Source organism: Miscanthus floridulus, chromosome 2 (assembly GCF_019320115.1).
Source record: "Miscanthus floridulus cultivar M001 chromosome 2, ASM1932011v1, whole genome shotgun sequence".
In the NCBI taxonomy this organism is placed as follows: domain Eukaryota; kingdom Viridiplantae; phylum Streptophyta; class Magnoliopsida; order Poales; family Poaceae; genus Miscanthus; species Miscanthus floridulus.
The window spans coordinates 36,830,332-36,855,174 of record NC_089581.1 but is presented as its reverse complement, the minus strand read 5'-3'; positions in this window follow the sequence as shown (position 1 = coordinate 36,855,174).

Below are 24,843 nucleotides of genomic sequence, written 5' to 3'. Positions count from 1 at the left end.
CATAGTACACAACCTCCTCAAGCATGGTGCTGATGTCCACCTTGGTCCTGTTGGTCACAAAGGTTCTACAAAATATTCAACCTCTCATTGATTCTTTCCATCCTCTTCTACATTAAAAAAAAACAGCAGCAACAGTTCATCTTCATGTCAGGATGATATGTTCCATTCAACATAACAGGGATCATATATGCAGTACCCTTGCATAGATGCTCTGGGGTTCAGTCGTCGCGCCACGGCTTGCCAGCCCTTGCCTTTGGGGTGGCGAGCATCAACATCTACAGACTCCAGAGAGGCATTTCAAATCGCTGTCAAAAGTGCAGCAACTCGTCGGGCTTCCACTTGTGATGGCCGTACTCAGATCTTCTTCTCCACTCTTCAGCTGCAGCTTTGGGGCGCCGCGGAGCGGGGCCTTTGCACGGCCGTGCTGGTGCTGAACGGGGCCGACAGGGACATGGCCGTAGGCGGAGGAAGCGCAGCCAGCCACGCCCGCAGCTTGTGAACGGCTTGCCTGTGCGGCCAGTGGATGGCCGTGTCCCTACCCGCCAACGCCTTGGCCGCCGTGGATGGGTCTCCGCCCCCAACACCGATGGGTGGTGTGAGATCCTCCCCCGACAGGTCACAGGATCTGCTGCTGCCTCGACGGAGCCTCGTCCCAGCCAAAAGCAACTTTCGCAGGTCAAGAAGATCCCGACAGAGCTTCACGGCAGATGCTTCAACTGCATCTCCTAGTCGCACCGAGTAGCGACTTGTCGGTTACCACGGCGTTGCCTGCGCTGTCACGGATTCAGGCACCTCGTCAAGGACTGCAGGCGAAGGACTGCTTCGACCTCGGCGGCGGTGGGTGCCAACCTGCCACGGTACTCTGCTCATGACGACCCTACGTCCTCCCGGCACGCGCCGCGCGGCAGTGCGGAGGGCGCCGCACCGGGGGCCATGGGGGGGCGTCGGTGGGAGACGACGACAACATCGGCGACGAAAGACTAAGCCAAAGGAGATCGGCATGGGTGCGCCTGCCGACCACCGCGACAAGGCACCTACTTCTACTGCTGCGCTAAGCTTCCCTGAGCCAGATCCGGTGGCGCTGGCGCTGTGCGTGAGTGCGGGGCCTCCCGCATTGGTCATCTCTTTCGACCCGATGCTGGAGGAGCTTGCCGCCTCGCTCGTCGTGAGCCGGCCAATGAGTGCAGCAACACCTGAGTGTCTGCCTGCTACGACAGCCGCTCAGGAGGTTGAAGCACCAGTGGCGGACACCTGTTCCCCGCGCAATGGCTGCTCAGTGGACGACGGACTTGTCCCTGGTGTCGCCAGTGCAGGGGCCGCCACAGCTCACTCCACCACGAGCGGGAGCACCCGGCGTCGCAGAGGGTTGCACCACCCCTAGCCACGCGACAGCCACACCACCTAAAGTTGCCCGACGTCTCGCACGGTTCACTCAGGAGGAGGAGCTCGAGCGAATGCCGCCATTAATCGCCAGCCCACCCAGGCAGAAGGTGGCAACCATAAGGCAACCCATGCCAAAATGGAGCAGACGGATTGCCGCCCAGCCACTGGCGCACATTCCGACCTCCAAGCGGGGCGAGGTGCTCCTCATGCGGATGATGGGCTTTGCACCGCCGACAGCTCTAATCTCATCCACGTCCAAGAGAGCTTACGACGACTTTTTCGCAAGGAACTTGACGTCGAGCGAAGTGGAAGCATTGGACGTGCTATTCACGGCGACCAATGCTACGACTGGTAGAAGACTCTTCTCGGATGACGGAGTAGAGTCGCGCGGCTAGTAGCGGAGACGCCCAGCTCCGTAGGTTATTGTGCTGCCCTTTAGTTCGGTTGTTTACTTTTATGTAATATAGAAGTTTGAAACAGTCTGCTAGGAGGGTCCAGTCACAACTGTAAAACCTCCTAGGACGCTCATTAGAAGTGTGTCGTGTGTATGGTTAAACTCTTCTTCTTCTTAATTACAATGATACGCAAATCTTTTGCGTATTCGAGAAAAAAAAAACTCTTCTGGAACCTCTTGGCTCACTTAGCTTCACTGCTCCGCGCGCATTTCCGGGCCTGCATTGACACGATTTCAAACAAGCACCATTTGAATTAGAAATCTAAACGCTTAGCAATCTATGATATGATATAGATGAAGAATATCACTGATCAAAAGGAAGCTAATCACCAAGACTTACTCTCATTTGAATCATAAGCATAATGGATTGTTTTGGGTATTTTAATACGCTGCAGAGGCCCTGACTACTCTACAAATATGTATAAAAATAATAATTCACCCAACTAAAAAAAAAGGTTAGTCCATTTTTTAGCCATGAACACATAAATCAATTATGCAGACTATCTTGCATGATCATACACAGTCAATCATGTTCATAGTGATTACTGCTGCACATGTCAGAATTTGCCTTTTTCTTGCAGGACAAAATCAGAAAACTGAAATCAATATACAATCTGAAGATACATTCTACATATATTACTAAAACTGAAATTAGATCAGAAGCATATACTAAAGAAAAACAGAAGCAAACATATACTGAACCAATTTTCAAGAAACTCAAGACTTGCCTAACTTGAATAAAAAAACCTAGAACGCAACCGCAAAAAACTGAAAGGCTCAGGTACTACAACACTGAAGTCTGAAACACTGAAATTTAGTACCTAAATCAAGGTGGGACTGAATTACTTAAACTGAAACTAGACACAAAGAAAAAAAACAAAGACATCAATTAAAACTTATATTGAATATATAATTAAGAAAACATAAACATAACAAAAACTATAACTGAACTAATAAAAAAACTGAACCTGAAACTAAAGTCTACAGACTATGAAACCTGAATTACAACTGAAAAAATAAACTAAATAAAAACAGGCCATCAAGCTAAAAGGTTTAAGATAAACTACTACTATTAAGATACATAAGCCCTCATGGGTCGTGGGCAACAAGTTAAGACACCATCTGCTAATTCACAACACACATACAGACAAAACACACTAGAATACTGAAACTTAACTGAACCATAGCTCCTAATGCTAGTTTACTCAAACACACCAGGATGGGAATTCAACATCACAAGTTGTTGATGCTTTGTGACCCGTATCTACCAGCAAGACTACGAACCATCGTGATTCACTAGTTGGCCCCTGCTGCAGCTGTTACGGCTGCGCGGGGGGTAAGAGTGGGAGGTGGTTGGCCGTGGCTTGACTCCTCGGCGGCGGTCAGGCGACGCCGTGGCCGGCGCCTGGACTCTGAGCGACAAGGAGGGGACGGTGAACAGTGCTACGGCTGGGCACCCAAGGGCACTATTCGCCTAAACGGTCATTTAGCCCGTTTAAACACCGTGTAAACGCTACACGGTCGTGCGCCGTTTTCGTTTAATCACCCGTTTACCCCGTTTAATTGGCCGTTTAGCCCGTTTAATGGGACGTTTTGCCCGAATAATGGCTAAACGGTAGGTGACCGACTGTTTACCGTTTAGCATTTAGGAAAAACACTGCCCAAGGGAGACGGTGAGTCTCAATCCCTGGTTACTCTTCATTAACCAAATGGTCTGCCTTATAGGCTGATTACAAGCATGCCACTAATTTAGGGATAACAAACTAAACATGCATAACAAACTAAACATGCAGCTAACAGACTTGCAACAAACTCCATGCAAAGCTCCTGTGATCTAACCGACTGAAGCTGATCCAATCCAACTGAAGCCGTCCCCTAGCCACTGTTGGCGCGTTTCCTCCTCTGGTACACTTGGCCCACCATAACATCTCTCCCCCCTCGGCAAACAGCTCGTCCTCGAGCTGGAATGAGGGGTAGGCTGCCCTGAACGCCTTGATAGATTCCCAAGTTGCCTCGGATGCCGGCATGTTGGCCCACTAGACGAGGATCTGCCACTCGCCGCGCCGAAGGCTGGAACGTAGGACCCGTTCTGGCTGTTGTAGTGGCCTGCCATGTTGGAGAGGAGGTAGAGCTGGGAGAGTAGCCGGCGGAGCGCCGCGGAACGGCTTTAGGACGTCGACATGGAAGACGTCGTGTATCCTGGCGCCGTCCGGAAGACGCAGGCGATAGGCCACCGGTCCGATGCGTTGTAACACCTGGTAGGGCCCCGCGTACTTGGGGGCCAATTTGCCACGGTGGCCGGGGACCAGAGACTTGGTGGGCCGGTGCAGCAGGCGAAGGAGCACCCAATCACCCACCGCGAACTCCAATTATCGATGATGGGTGTCGTAGTGGCGACGAGCATACTCCTGTGCCTGGAGGAGGCGAGTGCGCACCTCCTGCAGGAACTCGTCATGGCTGGAGAGCAGAGCGTCGACGGTGTCCATGTTAGCCGAGGCCGGCGCATAGGGCAGCAGTTCCGGGGGGTCCCTGCCATAGACGACTTTGAATAGCGTCGTGCGGAGCGCCAAATGGAAGGAAGTGTTGTAGCAGTACTCCGCCCACAGAAGCCAGTCAAGCCAGTCCCGCGGGTGATCTCCGGTGATGCACCGGAGGTACATGGCAATGGTCTTATTGATAGCCTCCGATTGTCCGTCCGTTTGGGGGTGGAAGGTGGTGCTCAGCCGCAACTGGACGCCGGCGCGGCGAAATAGGTCACGCCAAACGTGACCGGTGAACACCGGATCGCGGTCGCTGACTATGGAGTCAGGAAACCCATGTAGCCAGACGATCTCGTGGAAGACTGCTCGAGCCACTAACATTGCCGTGTACGGGTGCCCCAACGGGATGAAGTGGGCGAACTTGGAGAATCTGTCCACCACTATAAGAAGGACGCTCTTGCCATGCACCTTGGGTAGTGCCTCAATGAAGTCCATCGCCATGTCCGCCCATACGCGGGACGACACTGGCAACGGCTGGAGAAGCCTCGCGGGGTGCAGTGCCTCCGTCTTGTTCCGCTGGCAGGTGGAGCAGGCGTGGATGAAGTCGCTGACGGTGCGACAGTCGTGGTCGAGGTAGAAGGTGGAGCGGAGTCGTTGCAGCATTTTCTGGACGCCCTCGTGGCCCATGGTGTGGGCAAGCTACAAGATGTCAGGAAGTACAGTCGATGCGGGAGGCACGAAGACGTGACCATCGTAGATGATGAGGCCATCACGGACACTCTAGTCCCCGCCGTGAGTGCCTGCCGCGATGGCGTCCCGGCGTGCCCGCAGCTCCATGTCCTGGGCGAGCTCCTGGCATAGGTCGTCGTAGAGGGCGAACATGGGCATAGACATAGCCGCCAGGAGAGAGGTGTTGCTATCACAGGTCATGGCTAGGGCCATCAGAAGGGGCGTGTCGCCGTCGCCGTCACGGCGCGACAGTGCGTCGGCGACCGTGTTCTATCGCCTGGGATGGTACTCGACTCTGAAATCAAAACCAAACAGTTTGCTAATCCATTGGTGTTGTGGAATGGTGGACAACCGCTGATCCAGCATATATTTGAGGGCGTAGTGGTCGGTGTGGACGACGAACGTGTGCCCCCATAGATAGGGGCGCCAATGCCGCACCGCTTGAACGAGGCCGATGAGCTCGCGCTCATATGCGGCCACCTTGATGTGCCGGGCCACGAATGGTCGACTAAAGAAGGCGAGTGGCCCCGCGCCCTGGTGAAGTACCACACCAAAGCCCGACCCAGATGCATCACAGTCCACCATGAACTCTTTGCTGAAGTCGGGGAGATGTAGGACAGGAGCACCGGACAGGGCGGCCTTCAAGGCCACGAACGCCGCCTCTACGACCGTGGACCACTGGAACGCGTCCCGCTTGAGCAGCTGTGTGAGTGGACCCGCGATGGCGCCATAGTTCTGAATAAAACGCCGGTAGTACCCAGCCAAGCCCAGGAACCCGCGCAAGCTCTAGATAGAGCGCAGCTACGGCCAGGCCTATACGACGTCCACCTAGGAGCGGTCCATCACGACGCCCTCGGCCGAGATCACGTGGCCAAGGTACTAGACCGACGACAAGGCAAATGCATACTTGGAGCGTTTAAGGCGCAGCTGATGTTCGCGCAGAACATCGAAGACGGCGCGGAGGTGCTGCAGGTGCTCGGTCCAAGACATGCTGTAGATTAGGATGTCATCGAAGAAGACGAGCACGCAGTGGCGCAGGAAGGGTGAAAGCTCTAGTTTGGTTTTGGTGAATTTATGAAACCCTAAGTGCTAACCTAGTTTATCAAGTGATCATGAGATAGGTAGCACACCCTCAAGTAAAGAAGCTAATGAAGATCATAGCATGACAATGGTGATGACATGGCAATGATCAAGGGCTCAAACTTGAAAAGAAGAAAGAGAAAAACAAAAGGCTCAAGGCAAAGGTATAAACCTATAGGAGCTATTTTGTTTTGGTGATCAAGACACTTAGAGAGTGTGATCACATTTAGGTTTGATAGCCATACTATTAAGAGGGGTGAAACTTGTATCGGAATACGGTTATCAAAGTGCCACTAGATGTTCTAACTCATTGCATATGCATTTAGGATCTATTGGAATGCTAACACCCTTGATAATATTTGTGAAAATATGCTAACACATGTGCACAAGGTGATACACTTGGTGGTTGACACATTGGAGCAAGGGTGAAGAAGTTAGAAGTGAAAACAGAGTGATGCCAGCGTCGGTCAAGTGACCGGACACTGGTTCCAGAAGCACCGGACGCTGACTGCCTGCGTCTGGTCACGCTGACTGGCTGAACAGAGGCTAGGGTTTACCATCAGACGCTGGGCTGTGTCCGGTCGAGGTGGACCGGACGCGTCCAGTCGAGGAAAACCAGGTTTCGACCCTTACTGTACTCGACCGGACGGTGAGGCTCCAACGTCTGGTCAGTTTAACCGGAGCGTTCGGTCAGGTTCATAGCCGTTGATATCTGACGAACAGCGTTTGAAGCTGATGACGCGTGGAGTCCATCGGTGGACTAGACGCTGAGTCCAGGGTCCGGTCAGTTGGACCGGAGCGTCCGATCAGAGCACAGTGTGCCTAGTAAAGGGGTACAACGGCTCTATTTTGTGGAGGCTTCTATTTAATCCCCATGGCCGGCTGTGGCTCACACCTTTGGCCATTTTCATTAACATAGCAACCTTGTGAGCCTAGCCAAAGTCCTCCCACTCATCTCCATCATTGATTCATCATCATAGTGAGATTGGGAGTGATCCAAGTGCATTACTTGAGTGATTGCATCTAGAGGCACTTGGTGATCGTGTTTCGCTGTGGATCTTGCTTGTTACTTTTGATGGTTGCCGCCACCTAGATGGCTTGGAGTAGCAAGGATCATCGAGCAGAGGTGGTGATTGTCTCCGGCTCCAATCGTGGTGATTGTGAGGGGTTCTTGACCTTTCTCCGGTGGAGAGCCAAAAGGTACTCTAGTGAATTGCTTGTGGCTTATGTGATCCTCATCTTGTGTTGGTTGTGCGGCACCCTATTGAGGGTTTGGCTTGTGAAGCCAATTAGCGCGTGAACCTCCAAGTGAGTGAATCACCACAACGAGGACTAGCTTACCGGCAAGCAAGTGAACCTCGGTAAAAATCATTGTGTTCATCATTGATTCCGAGGTGATTGGTCTTCATTGTTATTCATCCTTGTGATTGATTGGTTCACTCCTCTACAAAGCGGTATAACTATTCTAATCACTTTCATTACTTTACCGCAAACTAGTTGACAAGCTCTTTAGTGTAGCTAGTTGTGAGAGCTTGCTTGCTTAGTTGGTGTAGCTCTTTAGTTAGCCTTTGAGAGCATACTAACATAGGATAGTGTCATAGCTTTTGTGTGGATCGACACTATCTAAACTAGAATTATGGTAGGTGGCTTGCATTTTGAGTAAGCTAGCGCAACACTCGCTTCGCCTCATAATTGTCTAACCTATTTTGTTAAGTATTATTGTAGAAATTTTATTAGGCTATTCACCCCCCTCTAGCCATTAGGACCTTTCAAGTGATATCAGAGCCAAGGTCACCGTTATTTGAGGCTTAACAACCTTCGGTGTAAAAATGGCTCAAATTAACAACACCAAGAAGCCACCCTAATTTGATGGCACAAATTATCCCTATTGGAAGGCTAAGATAACAACATATATCAAGTCAATCAATAGGAAGATTTGGAAGGTGGTTGAAACAAAAATTGAGATTGAAGATGAAGAAACTCCCACCGCCGCTAAAGAATTACTACTCCAAAACAATGATATTGCTCTTAGTGCCATCCTTGATGCTTTGGATGAGAGAACATTTGAGCAAATCAAGAACATTGAGAGAGCTCATGAGGCATGGAAGAAATTAGAAGAATCATTTGAGGGCACCAAGGCAATCAAAGGTGCAAAGGCATACATTCTCAAGGATAAATTTGCTAGTTTCAAAATGAAGGAAGATGAAAGTGTGCTAGACATGTTCCATCGGATGGAAGTGATTGTAAATGATCTCAAGGCACTTGGTGAGAAGATAAAGGATAAGGAGTTCTCAAATAAGTTCTTGAGATGCTTACCCTCAAGATTTGGTACATTGGTCACTATTCTAGTGAGGTTCGGTTTGGATACAATGACACCAAATCAAGTCTTGGGAGATATCATGACCGATGATGCCTATAGAGATGATGATGAGAAGGAAGAAAAGAGAGAGAAGAAAGAAGAGAAGAAAGATGACAAGAAGAAAAGCGTGGCATTTAAAGCCACATCATCCAAGGGCAAAGCAAAGCAAGAAACATCAAGTGAAGAAGATGAGTCATGGGATGATGATGATGATGAGAAGATGGCTCTATTTGTCAAGAGATTTGGCAAGTTCATGGTGAAGAAGAGCTATCGTGCAAGAAGAAAGAAATCTTCATTCAAGAACAAAGAAGAGTCAAGAAGGTGCTTCAAATGTGGAAGCAAAGATCATCTTGTTGCTCAATGCCCATACAATAGTGAAAATGATGATGACAACAAGAAGAACAAGAAGAAGGACAAGAAGGAAAAGAGAGAGAAGAAGGACAAGATGGCCTTCAAGAAGAAGGGTGGTTCATATGTAGTCACTTGGGATAGTGATGCTTCCTCAAGTGATGATGATGATGATAGTGATGATCACAAGACCACCAAGAAGAAGGCTCTTGCAAGTATTGCCATAAATAAGAAGCCTTCTCTCTTCGAATCTTCATCATGCTTCATGGCTAAGGCCACTAAGGTACAATCTTGCGATGATGAAAGTGATGAAGAACATGATGATGATAATGAACATAAAGATGAAAATAATAGTGATAGTGATGATGATGAACCTACTAAGGATGAATTATTTGACATGTTAGAAGATGCTAGAGAACACTTTGATATCAAGAGAAGGAAATGCAAAAGCTTGCGTAAGGAACTAAAAGACCTTAAACAAGCCTTTGATGAGCTCAATGCATCTCATGGGAGGCTAGAGGAAGCCAATGAGAAGCTTGGCAAAGCTCACAAAAAGCTTGAAAAGGCTCATTCCTCTTTGCTTGATGAGCAAAATAAAAAGCATGTTGAAACTTGCAATGTAGGCTCAACTTGTGATATAATTGATGAACCACAATCTATGCCTATCATTATTGCTTCTACTAACCCTTCTTGTAGCACTTCCACTTCTACCTTATCTAGTAGTGATGGTCTCACTTGTGATGCCTCACTAGTGGTTGAGAATGAGAACCTCAAGAAGGAGGTCACTAAGCTCACTCACAACCTAGCTAAGGCTTATGGTGGTGAGGACCGCTTGCTTATGGCCTTGGGTAGCCAAAGAGCTTCTCTCTACAAAGAGGGATTGGGCTATACCCCCAAGAAAGGCAAAGCGGCCTTTGCTCCTCACAAGACTAGTTTTGTGAAGAACAATGATCGGTTTTGCACTAGTTGCAAGCAAGTGGATCACAAAGAGCAAGAATACAAAAATAAGAACAAAAATGCTAATGTATCCTTTATTAAGCTTAATTCATACTATATGCTTACTAGGGGTATAAATGGTGTAAAGGCTAAGTTCATTGACAAACCATGGATGGGCTCAAAGAAGAAAGCCATTTGGGTGCCAAAGAGCCTAATGACTAACCTTCAAGGACCCAAACAAGTTTGGGTACCTAAAAAGAATTGATCGTCTTTTGTAGGTCAATTACAAAGCCGGAGGAAGGCATTGGGTTCTTGATAGTGGGTGTACTCAACACATGACCAGTGATGCAAGAATGTTCAACTCAATTAACACCAATGGCAATGATGGTTATGATAGTATCACATTTGGTGATAATGGCAAAGGCAAAGTCAAAGGGCTTGGTAAGATTGCAATATCCAATGACATGAGCATATCCAATATGTTGCTAGTAGAGAGCTTGAATTTTAATTTGCTATCTGTAGCTCAATTGTGTGATCTTGGATTCAAGTGCATATTTGGAATAGATGATGTAGAGATCATAAGTATAGATGGCTCTAACTTGATCTTCAAAGGCTTTAGATATGAGAATCTATACTTGGTTGATTTCAATGCTAGTGAAGCTAGATTATCTACATGCTTGTTCACTAAGTATAGCATGGGTTGGTTATGGCATAGAAGGCTTGGTCATGTTGGAATGAAACAATTGAATAGATTGATTAAGCATGACTTAGTTAAAGGCTTGAAAGATGTTGTGTTTGAAAATTATAAGCTTTGTAGCTCTTGTCAAGCCGGCAAACAAGTTGGAAACACCCATCCTAAGAAAAGCATGATGAGCACTAGTAAAGCATTTGAGTTATTGCATATGGACTTGTTTGGGCCAACACAATACACTAGTATCGGTAGAAATAAATATGGCTTTGTGATAGTGGATGACTACACTAGACACACATGGGTATTCTTTCTAGTGGACAAAAGTGATGTATTTGCAACATTCAAATCATTTGTCAAAGGCATTCACAATGAATTTGAAACAACCATCAAGAGAGTTAGAAGTGACAATGGTAGTGAGTTCAAGAACACTAGAATTGATGAGTTATGTGATGAATTTGGAATTAGACATAAATTCTCGGCCAAATACACACCTCAATCAAATGGCCTTGTTGAGAGGAAGAATAGAATACTCATTGATATGGCAAGGTCTATGTTTAGTGAGTACAATGTGAGTCAATCTTTTTGGGCCGAAGCTATCAACATGGCTTGCTATTGTAGCAACCGCCTCTATTGTCACCGATTGAAAGAGAAGACACCATATGAGCTCTTGAATGGTAGAAAGCCCAACATTGCATATTTTTGGGTCTTTAGTTGCAAATGCTATATCTTGAAGAAAGGCACTAGATTGGGCAAGTTTGACAAGAAATGTAATGAAGGATTCCTACTTGGCTATTCCACTACAAGCAAAGCATATAGAGTTTGGAATTTGGATAGTGGTACTCTTGAGGAAGTTCATGATGTTAAATTTGATGAAACCAAGGGTTCACAAGAAGAGAATGAAAACTTAGAAGATGTTAGAGGCATTCAACTTTCAAATGCCATGAAGAACATGGATGTTGGTGAATTGAGGCCTAGGTAAGTGAATGATGATGAAGATGATCAAGTGCAAGTGCTCTCCAACTCAAATGTGCAAGATGATACAAATCAAGCTAGTAACTCTCATGACATTGATCAAGATCAAGTGGCTAGTACATCATCTCAACTCAATGATCTAGCAAGTGCAAGCAATCAAGTTCTATTACTCCAACCAACAAGTATTGCAAGAGATCATCCTTTGGATACAATCATTGGTGATATTTCAAGAGGTATACAAACAAGATCAAGATTGGCACCATTTTATGAACACTTCTCATTTGTGTCATCCATTGAACCAAAGAAGATAGATGAAGCATTAAAGGATATTAATTGGGTTAATGCCATGCATGAAGAGCTAAATAACTTCACAAGAAATCAAGTATGGGAAATGGTAGAAAGACCAAAGGGACACAATGTGATTGGAACCAAATGGGTCTTTAGAAACAAGCAAGATCAAGATGGTATAGTAGTAAGGAACAAAGCAAGATTGATAGCACAAGGCTATACTCAAGTTGAAGGTCTTGACTTTGGAGAAACATATGCCCCGGTTGCTAGATTAGAAGCAATAAGAATCTTGCTAGCCTATGCTTGTGCTCACAACATAAAGCTCTATCAAATGGATGTCAAGAGTGCATTTCTCAATGGCTACATCAATGAAGAAATATATGTTGAGCAACCTCCTAGTTTTGAAGATGATAAGAAGCCCAACCATGTGTATAAGTTGAAGAAGGCATTGTATGGCTTGAAGCAAGCACCTAGAGCATGGTATGAGAGATTAAGAGATTTCCTACTCTCTAAAGGGTTCACAATGGGCAAGGTTGACACCACTCTTTTCATCAAGAAGATTGGAAAAGATCTATTTGTATTGCAAATCTATGTTGATGACATCATATTTGGATCAATCAATGAAGAATTTTGTGATGAGTTTGGAAAGATAATGGCTAATGAGTTTGAAATGTCCATGATTGGAGAATTGAGTTATTTCCTTGGTCTTCAAATCAAGCAATTGAAGAATGGAACATTTGTAAGTCAAGGCAAGTACATCAAGGACATGATCAAGAAGTTTGGACATGATTGATAGCAAAGTCATTAGCACACCAATGGAAACCAATGGCAACTTGGATAGTGATGCAAGTGGAAATATGGTAGATCAAAAGTTGTATCGGTCTATGATTGGAAGCCTACTCTATGTGACCGCATCAAGGCCGGATGTCATGTTTAGTGTATGCATGTGTGCAAGATTTCAAGCCTCACCAAGAGAAAGTCATTTGAAGGCTACAAAGAGAATTTTGAGGTACTTGAAGCATACACCAAATGTTGGTTTGTGGTATCCCAAAGGAGCAAAGTTTGAGCTAGTTGGTTACTCCGACTCGGATTATGCGGGATGCAAGGTTGAAAGGAAGAGCACCTCGGGCACATGTCAATTGTTGGGAAGATCACTTGTTTCATGGTCATCAAAGAAGCAAAATAATGTTGCATTATCAACCGCCGAAGCCGAATACATATCCGCCGGTAGTTGTTGTGCACAAATACTTTAGATGAAGGCCACCTTGAGTGACTTTGGAATCAAGTTCAAGAAAGTGCCATTGCTATGTGACAATGAGAGTGCAATCAAGTTGACAAACAATCCGGTTCAACATGCAAGAACAAAGCACATTGATGTCCGCCACCATTTCATAAGAGATCACCAACAAAAAGGGGACATTTGCATTGAGAGTGTAGGCACCAAAGATTAACTTGCCGATATATTCACCAAGCCATTGGATGAGAAAATGTTTTGTAAGCTAAGGAATGAGTTGAACATATTGGATTTCTCAAATATGTGTTGATGCACCCTCACTCATATGACATGCCTCTCCTTCAAGCAATCCAAGGTAAAAAGTTGATTGGCAAGACATACATCCTTGCTAAGGACATGTTTAGTGCATCTAGTATTTTTTTATTAGGACCTTGCAAGTGGTTCTATCTTGTTAGGCTCATTCATGAAAATTAAATGATTTTAAATGTCTATATGGTATCACTATTGCTTCTATGTTTGACTTGATCTAGTGATGGCATATGACATGTTTGTGAGCTTGTAAACCTAGTGTTTAATCTAGAAAATAAACAATAAGTGTTTAACTCAACATGGTATAAGATAACCCTTATTTGGAGGTGTGAAGAAGCTTGTTCTTGGATCAAACTGAGTTAAATATCTTTAGGAAATAATCTAGAATTGAACCAAATGTGGGAAAATGACTCTCACCCCATTGATTAACATTGATAATCTCGACCCTACAAGTAATAATATCTATATTTAGAACCTTTGTGGTCATTGATGACAAAGGGGGAGAGAAACAAAGATAGTAGTAGAAATAGTGAAAAAGGGGGAGAAATATCCTAAAGGGAGAGAAACATAAAGATATCTTAATATATGTCAAAGGAAAGGGATCAACTAAAATTTTGAGCACACAAGTAGGGGGAGCAAGCTCATGAACTTATATGGTGCATTTAAATGTGCATTTCATATGTTTGCTTGCATGGCATAAGTTCTAAATTTAATATATCCATGCTTGTGTGATGTATGCTAGTTGTAGGTTTGAATGATGAAATGCAAACTAGCATGTATAGGATATCTAATGATTTCACTTCCAAATATTTCTAAGTGGTATTGAGCTAACCATGATGCTAAGGATGGTATATTGGTGCACTCTGATTGGTATCACGCTTCAAAGGTCCATCTTTTATACCTTAGCATCATATGGTAGACATTGACTCCTACATTTCCTATCTAAGCATATGTGCAAGCTTTAATCCAAACTCTTAGCATATATGTAGGGGGAGCAATTGCTACCACTTAGGGTTCATGAAACTTGTCCATATCCTTTTACACATGGTAAATATGCTTGGGCAAGCAACATGGATTCAATTGAATTTAAATTCATATCTTTGTATAAGGGTTGTCATCAATTACCAAAAAGGGGGGAGATTGAAAGCTCTAGTTTGGTTTTGGTGAATTGATGAAACCCTAAGTGCTAACCTAGTTTATCAAGTGATCATGAGATAGGCAGCACACCTTCAAAAAAAGAAGCTAATGAAGATCATAGCATGACAATGGTGATGACATGGCAATGATCAAGGGCTCAAACATGAAAAGAAGAAAGAGAAAAACAAAAAGCTCAAGGCAAAGGTATAAACCATAGGAGCTATTTTATTTTGATGATCAAGACACTTAGAGAGTGTGATCACATTTAGGTTTGATAGCCGTACTATTAAGAGGGGTGAAACTCGTATCAGAATACGATTATCAAAGTGCCACTAGATGTTCTAACTCATTGCATATGCATTTAGGATCTAGTGGAATGTTAACACCCTTGATAATATTTGTGAAAATATGCTAACACATGTGCACAAGGTGATACACTTGGTGGTTGGCACATTGGAGCAAGGGTGAAGAAGTTAGAAGTGAAAACAGAGTGATGCCAGCGTCGGTCAAGTGATCGGACGCTGGTTCCAGAAGCACCGGACGCTGACTGCCTGTGTCCGGTCGTGCTGACTGGCTGAACAGAGGCTAGGGTTTACCACCAGACGCTGGGCTGTGTCTGGTCGAGGTGGATCGAACGCGTCCGGTCGAGGAAAACCAGGTTTCGACCCTTACTGTACTCGACTAGACGCTGAGGCTCCAACATCCGGTCAGTTTAACCGGAGCGTCCGGTCAGGTTCATAGCCGTTGAGATCCGATGAACAGCGTTTGAAGCTGATGATGTGTGGAGTCCATCGGTGGACCAGACGCTGAGTCCAGGGTCTGGTCAGTTGGACTGGAGCGTCCGGTCAGAGCGCAGTGTGCCCAGTGAAGGGGTACAATGGCTCTATTTCATGGGGGCTTCTATTTAAGCCCCATGGCCGACTGTGGCTCACACCTTTGGCCATTTTCATTAACATAGCAGCCTTGTGAGCCTAGCCAAAGTCCTCCCACTCATCTCCATTATTGATTCATCATCATAGTGAGATTGGGAGTGATCCAAGTGCATTGCTTGAGTGATTGCATCTAGAGGCACTTGGTGATCGTGTTTTACTGCGGATCTTGCTTGTTACTCTTGGTGGTTGCCGCCACCTAGACGGCTTGGAGCAGCGAGGATCGTCGAGCAGAGGTGGTGATTGTCTCCGGCTCCGATCGTGGTGATTGTGAGGGGTTCTTGACCTTTCCCCGGCGGAGAGCTAAAAGGTACTCTAGTGAATTGCTCGTGGCTTATGTGATCCTCATCTTGTGTTGGTTGTGCGGCACCCTATTGAGGGTTTGGCGTGTGAAGCCAATTAGCGCGTAAACCTCCAAGTGAGTGAATCGCCACAGCGAGGACTAGCTTGCCGGCATGCAAGTGAACCTCGGTAAAAATCATTATGTTCATCATTGATTCCGAGGTAATTGGTCTTCATTGTTATTCATCCTTGTGATTGATTGGTTCACTCCTCTACAAAGCGGTATAACTATTCTAATCACTCTCATTACTTTACCGCAAACTAGTTAACAAGCTCTTTAGTGTAGCTAGTTATGAGAGCTTGCTTGCTTGGTTGGTGTGGCTCTTTAGTTAGCCTTTGAGAGCACACTAACATAGGATAGTGTCATAGCTTTTGTGTGGATCGACACTATCTAAACTAGAATTGTGGTGGGTGGCTTGCATTTTGAGTAAGCTAGCGCAACACTCGCTTCGCCTCATAATTGTCTAACCATTTTGTTAAGTGTTGTTGTAGAAATTTTATTTGGTTATTCACCCCCCTCTAGCCATTAGGACCTTTCAAAGGGCTTGAGGACGAAGTTCATCAGGGCCTAGAACGTTGATGGCGCATTTGAGAGGCCGAATGGCATGACCAGGAATTCGAAGTGGCCATGGTGTGTGTGGAACGTCGTCTTGGCCACGTCCTCTGGATGGACACAAACTTGGTGATACCCAGAGCGAAGGTCAAGCTTCATGAAGAAGCGTGAGCCATGAAGTTTGTCCAGGAGTTCCTCGACCACGGGAATGGGGAACTTGTCCTTCACCGTGGCAGCGTTGAGAGCCCTATAGTCAACATAGAATGTCCAGGTCTTGTCTTGTTTCTTAACCAGAAGGACCAGCGCTGAAAACGGGGAAGTACTAGGTCGGATGATGCCCTACTGTAGCATAGCCTCGCACTGCACCTCTAGCTCATCCTTTTGTAGCTAGGGGTACCTGTAAGGACGCATGGCTACCAGATCAGTGGCCGGCTTGAGATGGATGCGGTGGTCACACGGGCGTGCTAGCAGTAGGACGGACGGAGGGTCGAAGATGTCGGTGTAGGCATCCAGTAGCCGCTCCAGGAGCTGCGACTCTGTGTCGTGGGCAGTGTGGACCTGGGCAGCGTGGAGATGGCCCATCGGTGGGATGTCCGTGCGGGTCGACCCAATGCCCTTCCACAGAACGCGCCGGCCATGGTGGTTGAATGCCATGCAGAGATCATTGAAATCCCATAAGATGGGGCCCAGGGTGCGTAGCCATGTAACACCGAGGACCATGTCGTAGCAGTCGAGGGGAATGGAGTAGCAGTCCACCGTGAAATGTTCCTCCCCTATCCGCAGAGCGACATTGTGGGCAAGACCTCGACAGGCCACACGGTCGCCGTTGGCCACGACAACGTGGGTGCCACGGCTGTCCTAGAACTGGAGCCCGGTGCGCCGAGCTGCCGAGGCGCTGATGAAGTTGTGGGTGGAGCTAGAGTCGAGCAACGCCGTTAGCTCATGCGCGTCGATCTGGACGCGGAGTTGCATGGTGTCCTCTGCGCGGATCCCCGTGATAGCGGAAAGGGATATGAGCGGCTCGTCGGGGTCAAACGGAGCGGCCAAAACGGTCGAGGCCGCCGGCACGGTGTCCTCATCTTCGGGCTCCTGTACGATGTAGTCTGCCACCTCGAGGAAGAAGAGGCGTGCGCACTTGTGGCCGTGGACGTAAGGTTCATCGTAATTGTAGCAGAGCCCCTGCTTACGGTGTTCGGCCATCTCATCCGGGGATAGCCTCTTGTAGACACGTGGCGATGGAGTTGTGGCCGAGGGCGACGAAGCCGCGGACGCGGCCTGAGAGCCCACAGGAGCTGGCAGGGCCGCGGGCGCACCCCCGGGATGTTAGCTCATACGCGCGTGCTAGCCGCATGGCGTGTTGGAGGGTCTGCGGCTCATGGAGTTCGACATCGACGCGGATGTGGTCCGGAAGACCGCCGGTGAAGAGTTGTGCTTTCTGCAGGGGAGTGAGAGTACCCGCGTGCACCGCGCGTGCTTGGAACGCCTCCATGTACTTGTCAACGGTGGATGTGAAGGGCAGCCTAGCCAGATCGGCCAGGTGGTTGGTGTTGAGGGGCGGACCGAACCGTTGTTGGCATAGAGTCCGGAACTTCGGCCAAAGGGGACGGCCGAGCTCACTCTCGAGGACAAGATACCACTGTTGCGCTACGCCAGTGAGGTGGTACGACACCAGCCAGACTTGATCGGCCGGGCGTGTTTGTTGGCCACGGAAGAACTGTTCGCACTTGTTCAGCCAGCCAAGCGGATCATCCCGGCCGTCGAACGACGGAAACGACAGCTTGTGGTACTTGGGGACCATCAGGTGATCGGTGTCCGGCTAAAAGTGCGGGAGTGGCGGCGACGTTGTCATTGGTGCGAACGGCATGGGCATGCTCATCTGCATGATGGACGACAGGGACGGCACTGGCGACGGTGAGTGGGGGAACAAAATTTGAGTGATGGGAACCCCCTGAGTTGGCGGCGGTGGTGGCGGCTGCGTGAACGCCGTGACTGATGCCGAGACTGGCGACGTCGAGAAGGGCGCGGACAGCGGCGGGTGTGATGCCTGGCCGGCTGTGCGGTGAGCAGCTCGGAGATGACCGGCCCCGTGGAGGCCGGCAAGGGCGGAATGCCCCCATAACCGGGAAGGCCATATTGCGGGAGCATCGGGGAGGAGAGGGATGGTCGACCCTCGATCGCCGCCAGTCTGGTGGCCATCGTGCCTATTTGCAGGCGCATGTCTCTCATCTGGGTCTGCAGGCCCTGGATGGCGGCGGTGATGGCGTTGAGTGCCTCGAGGGGAATGGCGGCCATAGTAGGCTGGTGTGGAGGAGCGGATGGTATGATGGCGGCGGAGATACTGGTGATGGGAGCGGTGGTGAGCGCGATGGCGGCAACGTCTGTGGTGGGGGGGGGGGGGCAGCGGCGACGGTGGTGGGCGTAATGGCGGCGGCAGACAGTCCTGAGGAAGCCATGAAGTCTGATACCAGATTGTTACGCCTGCGCAGGGGGTAAGAGTGGGAGGTGGCTGGCCGTGGCTTGACTCCTCGGCGGCGGTCAGGCGGCGCCATGGCCGGCGCCTGGACTCTGAGCGACAAGGAGGGGACGGTGAACAGTGCTATGGCTGGGCACCCAAGGGAGACGGTGAGTCTCAATCCCAGGTTACTCTTCATTAATCAAATGGTTTGCCTTATAGGCTGATTACAAGCATGCCACTAATTTAGGGATAACAAACTAAACATGCATAACAAACTAAACATGCAGCTAACAGACTTGCAACAAACTCCATGCAAAGCTCCTGTGATCTAACCGACTGAAGCTGATCCAATCCAACTGAAGCTGCCCCCTAGCCACTGTTGGCGCGTTTCCGTACACTTGGCCCACCATAACAGCAGCCTTCTTCTTCAGATAGGAATTCAAGTGCAGAACTATACCAATGACTGATGGATCGTCCAAGAAAGTGAACACAGACAAAGACAAATGATTCTGCATCCGATTATGGGATAAAGCCGAACACCCTATAGGTACAGGTGCCAACTTCCTGCATCGAGGAAGCTGCTAGAATACATAGCTTGATGCATCATCACACCAATAAATAAATTTCTGATTATGCAAACATTAAAAGCCAAAAAATGTTTAAACACGACAAATTTATGTAAGGATAAACTGGAGCATGTGAAATTGCAATGCTTTGATCTCATAAAGTTCCTAGAAAATTGTAGAAGAAATGGAATGCCCATTTTTGGATTTCATCACAAACAGGAATACTAGAGCTAATCACAGATAAAGTAGGACGATGCAGGGGCGCAACACTTAATGCTGCTCTTAGTCCAAGGTATTAGACTTGAGGCAGTGTTTATGTCGTAAAAAAAATGAACCAAAGTAATTATTTTGCAATTGAAATTTATTTTTAGCGTACTGGTTTCTCTAACTAAATTTCAGGAGCTCTAAACTTTATTTACTGCATGCAACATGCATAACTGTAACCCCCAAACCTTGTGTTACTGAAGCTGAAACTCAACATATCTGCTTATTTGGTGGCAGATATGTGCACAATCATAATATATTTGAAACTGAAAGCACGCTGCTTTGCTATAACTAAATTTTTAGGATCTCTAAAATTTATTTACTGCATGCAACATGCAAAACTGAAACACACAAACCTTGTGTGACTGAAACTGAAACTGAAACTAAAACTCAACATATCTGCTTATATGGTGGCAGATATGTGTAGTCATAATAAGATTGAAACTGAAGGCACTAAACTAACATAATAAAACTGAAAATGAATATACTGAAGCTGAAAGAACTTTAATACTGAAAACCTCACACAACTAAAGTCTCATGATAATAAATAACTGAAATGAAAACTTAACTGAACCAAAAACTATTTGAATTCAATTTTGCTATTGCAGCAATATACATAACTAGTAGACAAAAAAAAAACTCAAGACCTGGTATCCTTGTTCTACCGTTGTCCACTATAAATCAAAACACTATGAAGGAATCAGCATCTTAGCGACTTCAATGAAAAAACTCAAAACTAAAAAGTTACAGATCTCGTTGAGATCTATAATTTTTATATAAAATTTATTTTTATTTAATTCCGCAAAAAAAGATATGATTTGATATGATTAATCTATCTTAGAAAAATTATATTTTTTTGCGGCATTAAATAAAGATGATTTTTATATAAAAATTGTATATCTCGACGAGATCTACAACTTTCTAGTTTTGACTTTTTCCATTTAAAGTCGTTAAGATACTAAAAAAAAATTAATGACATATTTAAACCTAAAGGTATTTTTGACTTTTCACACATGTAGTTTAACACCGTTAGAGTTCAATTTGACGACGGTGTTATGGAGGCTTAAAAAAACAATGGTGCTGAAGTCCACCGAACTTTTTCAGTGACTCAAAGGAAATTACGATATTTTTTAATGACTCACAACAAATCCCTCGAGATAAGAGGATACGGGTTGTTCGATTTAAAGTTTTAAACCCGATACCGTCACGATTTTGCTCGATTGGTGCCGACGGGCAAACAGCCAAACACACCTCGCTGTTCCTGTTCGTTTGCAATAGGTGGTGGGCCGAACGACAACACAGGCCACAGCGAAAAGCCAGCCCACAACAAAAAATAATAATCGACTGATGATGAAGTACAAACAGCCGACAGACCAATAGAAATTTCGTTCGAGAATTTAATTTTTTTTAGCAAATTCGAAAATTTAACTTGGTTGCGAAGCCTAACGTAGATGGCCTGGGCCCATGGGCCGGCAACGGGAGGCCTCTGGATGCTGCACGCACCCAAACTAGGGAAATCATCCCGCCCTGAGGGAACGCGCGCCGACGAGCGCGGGAGGGGAACTGCGCGCCAAGCCAGATATCGGCTGGGTAGATTGCTGGTTTTTTTCTGTTTCTTTCGTTACTTCATTACTTGACTGGCTGGGCTGTTTTCTATACTTTTTTTTTTGCCCAATAACGATAAGTGGAGCGAACAACGCATGCGCTCTAGCCTCTGGAAGACCAGCTACGTGTTTCTTTTCTTTTTTTTCTTGTATTTCTTTTCTGTTTTCTTATATTTCCTTTTTTATGCTTATTTTATTTTGTCTTTCTTTTATTTCTTGTTTAATCTATTTATTCTATTTTTGTTTTTATTTTGACTCCCAGGTTGGTATGTTTATCTTTTTTTCCGTTCTTATTCCTCTTTTTCTTTTTGTGTGGTTTTTTCATCTTTTTATTTTCTTTATCTTTTTTAATATTTATTTTTTTATCTTACTATGCATTTTATGTTTTACTTTTCTGATTATAATATGGGCTATAGAGTTAGTACTTCGTGTCTAGAGACTGGAGCTACTGGCCACACTCGCGCTGAGTTTATTTTTATGTTCTTTCTTTTTTCTTCTATTTCATTTTCATTTCCCTTTTCTATTGATCTTTTACTTTTATCTCCTTTATTCCTTTTATTTTATTTTTCTCCTTGTTTGTGTTACTGTAATAAAATATATTTTCTCATTATTCATGTTCTACTTTTTTTTATATTCGATGAGATATATGTGATGTTCGGGTCATATCTATGTTATTCTATGATGTCCTAGATATTCATGTATTATATAAGGGATGTTTCATGATTATTTTTTAATATTCGCATAGTACTCGTAAGATGTTTAGTTTATTCAAATAATATCTATGAGATGTTCTTTTTATTTTCCTCAATATTTTTTATTTTTGCTATTTTTTTTGTTTCATGTGGTTTTTATTATTCTTTTCTTTTTTTATATATTTTTATAATTAATTATTATGTTTGCTTTATTTTATTTTTATTTTTATGTTTTATTCTTTTTGTATTTCTTTCTTTTTTCCTTTGCTCTTTTATGTTTTCTATAGATTTTTTATTTTTTATTTTTCTATTTTACCTTACTTAAATATTTTTTCATGTTTAATTTTTATTTTCTATTTTTTCAAGAGATGCTATGTTCTAGTATATATGTGATGTTCTATGATATTTTTTATGATGTTTACATGGTATATCGTGTCATGTTCTATGTTGGCTTTTTGTGGTGTTCATGTAGTATACATGTGATATTTTATGATGTATTTTTATGATGTTCGTGTAGTATATATGTGATGTTCATGTAGTATACATGTAAAGTTCTATGATATTTTTTTATGTTCACGTAGTATGCATGTAATATTTTATGATGTATTTTGCGATGTTTGCGTAATATACATTTGATGTTCTCATAGTATATATGTGATGTTTTATGATATTTTTTTGTGATTTTCACAAAGTATACATGTGATGTTCTATGATGTATTTAGTAATGTTCACGTAATATATATGTGATGTTCGATAATATATTTAGTGATGTTCTATGGTGTATTTAGTGACGTCCACTTAATATACATGTGATATTCTATAGTCTTTTTTAGATGTTTGAAAAGTATCCATGTGATATTTTTTTAATTTTTTCTATATTACTTTTTTATTTTTTCCTTATGCTTTGCTCTAGTCTGTATTTATTTATTTGTTTTATGTATATTATAATACTAATATTATGCACTTAAAACTAGAATAATGTTGTTCTAAACCGAGAACATTTCTCTTACGAAGATGGAACATTATTCTCTGAACCTAGAACACCATCTCTACTCAATAATAGAAAATGTTCTATCTTTGAAAGATAAATGTTCGTTAATAAAAATTTATCTAAATATATCTATGTGAGATCTTGTTTTGAAGGATTTAGTACAAAAAAAACCTGATGGTGTAATCATAAATTCGTAGTTTAATTTGGATGTTTAGTTTGATAGTTATGACTTTTTTAGTTCGTGCTTAGGTGGGCCCTTATGTGCGCTAATTATTTATGGCTTCATTATCTACGCTAATTAATTTAGATCCGTGCGTGCCCTGGCCACCGTAGCTCTCCGTTCCCGCGGAAATCTTCGAGTCCCAACGGTCGGACCCGAATCTCACGTCGAACGCTGCCTACCCGCGCTCTCATTCACACGTCGCTGCCTCCCGCGCTCTTGTTTGCACGTCGCAGCTACGTATATGGGCCGCTTGGGCCGTAAGAGTTGTCATTTTTCTATCTCTTTCGTGTACAAGCCAGCGAGCGAGGAAGTTTGCTTGCTTAGCCTGTACTGTGAACACACAAGAGCGTGTATGTGTCTATATACATAGACTTATTTTAGTTTTCCTTTTTTATTTATTTATATTTCCTTATTCTTCTCGTTTCTTCTCATTTCTTTTCTTTTTTCTTTTTCTTTTCTTTTCTTTTCTTTTTTCTTTTTCTTTTCTTTTCTTTTCTTTTTTGCTTCATTAATTTTTTTATTTTCTCTACTTTTTTGCTTTATGTGATTATTATTATTATTATTATTATTATTATTATTATTATTATTATTATTATTATTATTATTATTATTATTATTATTATCATCATTTTATTTTATATTTATTTTATTTCTTTTTTCTTCTACTCTAATTATTTTTTGATTCCATTTTTGTTTTCTATGTTCACCCATAGGTTGGTATGTTTATCTTTTTTTCTTTCCTTTATTATATTTCTTTTCCTTTTCTTTCTCATGTGGTTTTTCCTTCTCTTTCATTTTATTAATCTTTTGTTTTTTCGATTTCTATTTATTTTTCTTTTCTTTTATATTTTTCCAATTGTTTCTTTTTTAATTACTATATGAACTATTTTTGTTTTTTATTTTAAAATTTTTCATTTTATATGTTACATAAGATACATATATCATATAATTTTTAAAATTTCCTTTTTTCTTCCTTATTTAAGTTATTCATTGGTTTATTTTTTCTATATATTTTTTATTTGTTATTCATGTTTCTATGTGAATTTTTTACTAAGTTATTTACTCTAATTAATTACTTTATTTTATTTTTTGTTTTCTATATTATATAAGATAAGTGCGATGTTCGTGTAGTATATATGTGATGTTCTATGATATGTTTTATGATATTCACGTAGTATAAATATGAAGTTTTATGATGTTTTTGTGATGTTCACGTAGTGTATATGTGATATTCTATGATGTATCTTGTGATGTTCATGTACTATACATGTGATGTTCATGTACTATACATGTGATGTTCTATGATTAATATAAATGTGATGTTCATGTGTTATACATGTGATATTCTATGATGTATTTTATGATATATTTTTGTGATGTTCACATAACATACATGTGATGGTCTATAATGTATTTTTGCATGTTCATGTAGTATACATATGATGTTCTATGATATTTTTTAAGTTCAGGTATTATACATGTGATGTTTTGTTAGTATTTTTTGTGATGTTCGTGTTATATACATGTGATGTTTTGTTAGTATTTTGTGATGTTTGTGTTATATACATGTGATGCTCATGTAGTATATATACAATGTCCTATGATATATACGATGTTCTATGATATATTCAGTGATGTTTACGTAGTATACATATGATGTTCTATAATTGATTTTGTGATGTTCACGTAATATATATTTGATATTCTGTGATGTATTTTATGATGTTCATGTAGCATACATGTGATGATCAATGATGTGTTTTGCGCTTTTCACATATACATGTGATGTTTTGTGATGTTCATGTAATATACATATGATGTTTT